Here is a 6,946-nt window from a genome sequence, read left to right on the forward strand (position 1 = left end):
CAGGGACTTCTGGGGGACCTCCCGGTATGGGAACAAGAGGCAGGGAAGGAGGACGTCCCATTTGCGCCGGAGGGGCTCTCCTAGGCCCATGATCATCCCCTTCAGTGTCCGGTTAAACCGTTCCACTAGGCCATTTCCTTGGGGATTCTCCTCGCTGAGGCGGAAGAACCTGGAGAGGCCGTCTGCATTGGCGTGGTCGGTACCAGGGCGGTGCTCTACTGTGAAGTCCATCCCCTGGAGGGAGATTGACCATCGCAGCAGTTTGGGGTTCTCCCCTCTCATCTGCATGAGCCACCGTAAGGGTCGATGATCTGTCTGTACTCGGAAGTGGGTTCCGAATAGGTAGGGTCGGAGTTTCTTAAGGGCCCAGACTACTGCGAATGCTTCTCGTTCGATTGTGCTCCATCTCTGTTCTCGGGGCAGTAACCTTCTGCTGATGAAGGCTACGGGCTGATCTATACCTTCCTCAGTGAGCTGGGACAGTACGGCCCGATACCATGCTCGGAGGCGTCGGTCTGAACCACAAACTCCTTGGAGTGGTCCGGGGCTTGGAGTACGGGGGCAGTACACATGGCGGTCTTCAAGGCGTCTAACGCCTTTTGGCAGGAGGGGGTCCAGTGCACGCGCTTGGGCTGCCTTTTGGATGTCAACTCTGTGAGGGGACTCACGATGCTGCCGTAATTCTTTATGAACCTCCGGTAGTAGCCGGTGAGGCCCAGGAAGGCACGGACCTCGGTTTGGGTGGTGAGTGGTTCCCAGGCCAGGATGGCATCGATCTTCGGCTGGAGAGGGGCGACTTGCCCGCTCCCGACCTGGTGGCATAGGTAGGTCACTGACCCCTGCCCAATCTGGCACTTGCTGGCTTTCACCGTCAAGCCTGGCTGGCGCAGGGCTAGCAACACCCTCCGGAGGTGCCGGAGGTGTTCACTCCATTGGGAACTGAACACTGCAATATCGTCCAGATATACGGCGCTGAACTCTTCCAGCCCGGCCAGGACTCGGTTCACCAGTCTCTGAATGGTGGCCGGGGCGTTTTTCATCCCGAACGGCATCACTCGGAAGCGATAATGCCCGTCCGGGGTGGAGAAGGCGGACCGCTCTTTGGCTCCCTCTGTGAGCGCAATTTGTCAGTAGCCGCAGGTCAGGTCGAAGGTACTCAGGTAGCGAGCAGACCCCAGGCAGTCGATGAGCTCGTTCCGCGTGGGGAATGGGATGGGCGTCTGCTCGGGTGACTGCGTTCAGCCCCCGGTAGTCCACGCAGAACCGAAGTTCGGGGACAGCCCAAGGGGCCGCGGCTTTCGGGACCAGCACCACTGGGCTAGCCCAGGGACTGTCGGAGGGCTCAACCACTCCTAGGGCGAGCATTTTTGAGACTTCGGCCTGGATGCAGGTCCGGACTCGGTCAGGCACTCGGTAGGCTCGGTGTCGCACCGGCGGGCTGTCTCCGGTGTCCACGTCGTGGACACACCAGTTGGTGATTCTGGGGACGAAGGAAAACAAATCCGAGAACTGCCCCAAGAGCTGGCGCAGTCCTCACGCTGCTGTGGAGTGAGGGAGGGAGAGAGTCTCACTCCGTCTACGGAGCCATCCTTCTCTTTGGCACACAGAAGGTCAGGAAGAGGCTCCGTTTCCTCTTCCGCTCCGTCGTCGGTGGCCAAGAGCAAGCTCAACTCTGTCCGCACGAAGTGAGGCTTGAGGCGGTTCACGTGGAGGACCCGAAGGGGGTTCTGAGGGGACTGGACGTCCACCAAGTAGGTCACTTGGCTTATCCTCTCCACGAACTTAAAGGGCCCGGTCCATTTGTCTTGGAGGGCGCAGGGTTTCACCGGGGACATCACCCAGACCTGCTGGCCCGGTTGAAACTCAACCAGAGTGGCATTCTGGTCGTACCAGCGCTTCATTTCCTCCTGACTTGCTTCGAGGTTGGCTTCAGCCAACGCTCGGAATTTCCGTGTCTGATTTCGGAGGGTGAGAATGTAGCGGAACACATCGGGAGGAGGATCCCAGGGGGCCGTTTCCCATCCCTCCTTGACCAGGCTGAGGGGTCCCGGACAGGGTGCCCGTACAGCAGCTCAAATGGGCTGAACCCCAGGGACTTCTGGGGGACCTCCCGGTATGGGAACAAGAGGCAGGGAAGGAGGACGTCCCATTTGCGCCGGAGGGGCTCTCCTAGGCCCATGATCATCCCCTTCAGTGTCCGGTTAAACCGTTCCACTAGGCCATTTCCTTGGGGATGATACGGGGTGGTGAATTTGTAGGACACTCCACATTGTTGCCACAGGGACATCATGTATTTCGAGATGAAGTTTGTGCCGCGGTCACTCACGACCTCACGGGGAAAACCTACTCGGGAGAAGATCCCCATCAGCGCCCGGCCCACCACGGGGGCCGTAACGGTGCGGAGGGGAATGACCTCGGGGTACCGGGTGGCGTGATCCACCAGGACTAAGATGAATCGGTGACCTTGGGAGGTTCTAGGGTCCAGGGGCCCTATTATGTCGATCCCGACCCGCTCAAAGGGGGTACTAACGACTGGGAAGGGTTGGAGGTGAGCCTTGCGTGAAGAGCTGTGACCGTCCTGACCCAGTCAGATCCAGTCGCTCCACCCGCTCCTGGCCGTCCTCGCATCTCATCCCCACTCTGTGCCCTGCCAGCCTGTGCCCCGACCTCGCTTTGCTTGGTATCGTATTTACTGCCTAATTAAGCATCGTGCCCTGCCAGCCTGTGCCCCGACCTTGCTCTGTTTAGTATCGTATTTACTGCCTAATTAAGCATCTGTACTAGCCTGAGCCCCGATGTCGCATTGCATTGCTTTCTGCTGCTGATATCGTATTTGCGGCCTTAGTTAAGTTGCTGCCTAAATTTCTGCTGCTGATATCGTATTTGCTGCCTTAATTAAGTTGCTGCCTTAATTTCTGTTGCTGATATCTTGTTTACTGCCTCAATTGAGTTGCTGCCTTGGTTTCTGTTGCTGATATCGTATTTGCTGCACTAATTAAGCATTTGTGCCAGCCTGTGCCCCGATCTCGCCCTGCATTGCCTTTTGTTGTTGTTTGGTGCCATTTTGTGTCCAAGCCCATCTCTCCTCCCCGCTCCCTGCCGCTGCTCCCCCGCGGCCCCACCCCCGCTCCCTACAGCATCCTCAAGCAATCCCTTCCCCACGCGCCACCCTGCTCCCGCCTCCCAGCTGCTCCTCCCTCGCTCCGCCCCCTCCACTCTCCACTTATGGCAGTACGGCATACGCGCAGCATTCTCACGCAGCGGACGCGCCCTATGCGCGCCGAAGGCGCGCCAAAGGTATGCCCGTCTACGCCCGTCTGGACCCCGCAATCACCACTCCACCCGCCTAACATACAACGCCGCAACCCTCACTGCACTCAACACCGGCCGACTCCCCGATTGCCACCAAGCCCCCCCCGGGACGCGCCCATGGACCCTTCACCTGCCGATCCTGCAAGTTCTGCTGCATCAGAACCCACATTGCAACCACAAACACCAAACAGAGCCCAAACAACAACCACCTGAAGTGCATCCTGCTCAACACCCGCTCGGTCCACAGACACGCCATTGAACTATGGAACCTACTCGACACCACAACTCCGGACGTCGCCTTTCTCACGGAAACCTGGATGAACGCCTTGTAGGAAGGTGGATACCTGACTATGGTTGCCCCCAACTTTTTTCCTGGTGTTTTGCTGGTTTTCCGACTTAGTTGACCTGGGGCCCCGCCAATCAGGACCCCAGGCCTACTGCTCTCTCTCTAAAATGGATTCCATGTACCTTAGGTACATTTCCAATTGGTACTGGGCCACCTTATCAGACCCTGTAACTCAGGGCATAGGTGTACCCAGGGCCTACCAGGGGCTGAAGCATGTATTATGCCACCCCTGGATGGCCATCTAAATCTGACACAACTTGCTGCACGACAGCTGGGGCAAGGTGGTGTAATCACCCTTTGCTTTAGATATAGTATACCTATATATAACCCTAAAAGATGGACACACAGATTCCTATCAGTCACTCCTATGGCAGGCCTTGACAATCCTGAAGGCAGAGTGCTTGGAATCGTGTGAGATGGTGCTCTGGCATGAGCTGAGCCCGTTTGCAGCTTGCGGAACCAAGTCCTAATAGCTGTTCCATGATAACGCATACGATATACACTTAAGTGCATTATAATCCTCGCGGTTAAATGCTATCTCTGGTATCGCTTTATCAAAACATGTTGAGTAAGGTGTCATACGAATTGGAATACTAACCCCTCGCCAATTCTGGCGACGGGGTTAGCATTCCAGCCTTCTAGAGGGACACGGCATGTATGTAACTGTGAACCCCGGTTAAAGTTAACTCAAGCCTCAGCTCCACAAAATGGATGCTGCCACCACAGACACGAGTCTGACCTCCTGCTGCTGGGAGTCCTTCCAGCGAGGAGAGCTTGGACAAAGGGTTTCCTGTCGGGGGCGGTGCTAGCACCATCCCAGACAGGGTTTTGTGTATTCTGGGTAGGCAGGGCTTTACAGGAAGGTGACTGCAACCTGGCCTGGGGAAAGTCCGGCATGGGAGAGGGGTGTAACCACCCCCCTTCCTGGTCCCACCCCTAGGGCAGGACCTAGTCGCGTACCCACCCCTTTCTTTAGGATAAAGGCAGGAGCGGAGACCCTTCCAAATTAGATCATCTTTGAATCAAGAAACTACTTTCTACGAAAGGAACTCTCGACTCTTCTCAAGATTTCTCCCTTGTGGCTAAGGAGTAGTCACCCTGCATCCGCAGGCACCATCTAAGAACTCTGCGGTTTGCTGCACGTCCTTCCTCAGGAATCCGACCGACCAGCACGACGAGACCCGGCTTCCCTGGCACCTCTGACCTCTACCTACCTCTACAGCTAAGCTGAGAACCGTAGGTTCGACGAGACCTCGAGGGACCGGCCATCATCAGAACTGCACGACTTCTATCCAGCACGACCGCCGAGGGATCCTCTGGTGAGTGCTTTGGGGTCCGAGAAGCCCCGACCCTGAGCAGCTCCAGCACCAAAGTCCAGCCCCCAAGCATCTCCACGATCTGCGTGGGGCCCTTCTGCTTTTTGCTGCTCACCGCGTTGTTTGGCTACTAGCCCGCTGGCTTGTGGCCTTCTGAACGACGCCCGACGACATCACTGCTGCTGGTCTGGTTGCTCCAGACTGGCTCTTGCTCCCTTCCAAAAGAGGAGCACCCCGGACCCTCATGGTCCACTCCAGACGCCATTTTAGGTCCACCGCGTGGGCTTGAATTTGCCAAGACTTGTTGCCCCAATCCTGGGTCCAGCGACGTCGACAGCATCAACCATCGTGGGACAGCTCGCACCTCCATCCTGGTCGCCGACAACGCCTCCTGGTCCGTGAGACTGCAGAGCCCAGCGTCGCCCACTCACCTAGTCGAGGTGACTACCATCCGGTGCCCTCCTGGTGCCACCTGACTACTGGCTAGTAGTCACGAACTTGGTCCCCTCTGCTTTCAGGTGTCATCCATCTTCGATCCAGGCTTGGATCACTTCGAACAATCTTCACTGGTCGCCTGCCAGCAACTTCTTTCTTCAGGCTCCTGGTTCGTCTACGAGGATTCCCGACGTCTTTTGAGACCTATGCAGCTGCAGCCCCTGGGCTAGGTAACTTCGGCATTTCGGTGCCCCAGCATAGCCTCACTATCCAAGGGTCAGGATCCACTGTCGTTTTCGATCTACCTAGTCGGGTTCGCCCGAGAACACTAACTTTGCCTTTACTAGCTCCCATAGACTTTGTCCCGCATCCCGCGTGAGAGTGCACACTCTGCACCCGAGTCCCCTAGGCCTCCTTCTAGTAATCTGAAGGTTCAGTAACGTAGTCCTAGCGATTCCAAAGCCTATTAGTACAGTACTTACCTGCTAGTAATTTCGCATTCCACTTTCAGAGTATGTGGTTTTTCGTGACCCTCGGGCATTTGTGTAAATTGTGCAACTTAAAGTATTTTCGTAAGAGTTTTGTTGTGTGCTTAGTAACCTGTCCTCATAAAGAGTACAGGGCTGTTGTGATCTAAATAAATACACTGTTTATTTTCATAACACTTGTGTGGTGTCCTTTCACTTGGTGTTCAAGGGGTATATGTGATGGTATAACAGCTGGCTTAACACGCCCTCTAGAGTTTAGCCCGAAGACTGCTCGTATCCACGCTACTAGGATAGCTGGTCTATAAGGTTGACTTACAACCAATCACCATAAGGGTTGTTTGGACTGATACAAAGTGCTCACTAGAATAGTGAACATTATATATCAGGCCAACTTCTCACACGCCTCATCAGCGCCCGACATAGCCATAGCCATCCCGGAAGGATACAAGATCATCCGAAGGGACCGCATCAACCAAACAGGAGGAGGAATCACCATCGTCCACAAGAACTCCATCCGCATCACGACCAGATCCGACGACACCCTCACAGCCGCCGAACATCTTCACTTCCAGATTCACACCGACCCCAAGACAACACTTAGAGGCACCCTCGTCTACAGACCCCCAGGATCCCGCACACAATTCTGCGAAGACATCACTGACTTTATCAGCCCACACGCCCTCCCCTCCGAGGACTACATTCTCCTTGGGGACCTCAACTTCCACCTGGAAAAGAACAACGATAGCAACACCACCACCCTTCTGGACAACCTCGCCAATCTCGGACTCAAACAACAGGTAAACACCTCCACCCACTACGCCGGACACACGCTCGACGCAATCTTCTCCTCCAGCAAACACATCTCCTTCAACCACGCCACAGGACTCCACTGGACGGACCACAGCTGCGTCCACTTCAACTTCAGAAAAATCACGACACACCACCACCCACAAGTTCCCCGCAGAAACTGGAACAAAATTACCATCGACCAGCTCACCACATCGCTAAACCAAAACCCCCCCCGCCAGAGTATCGGACTCAAACCATGC

This window comes from Lissotriton vulgaris, chromosome 2_1 (assembly GCF_964263255.1).
Source record: "Lissotriton vulgaris chromosome 2_1, aLisVul1.2, whole genome shotgun sequence".
NCBI lineage: Eukaryota > Metazoa > Chordata > Amphibia > Caudata > Salamandridae > Lissotriton > Lissotriton vulgaris.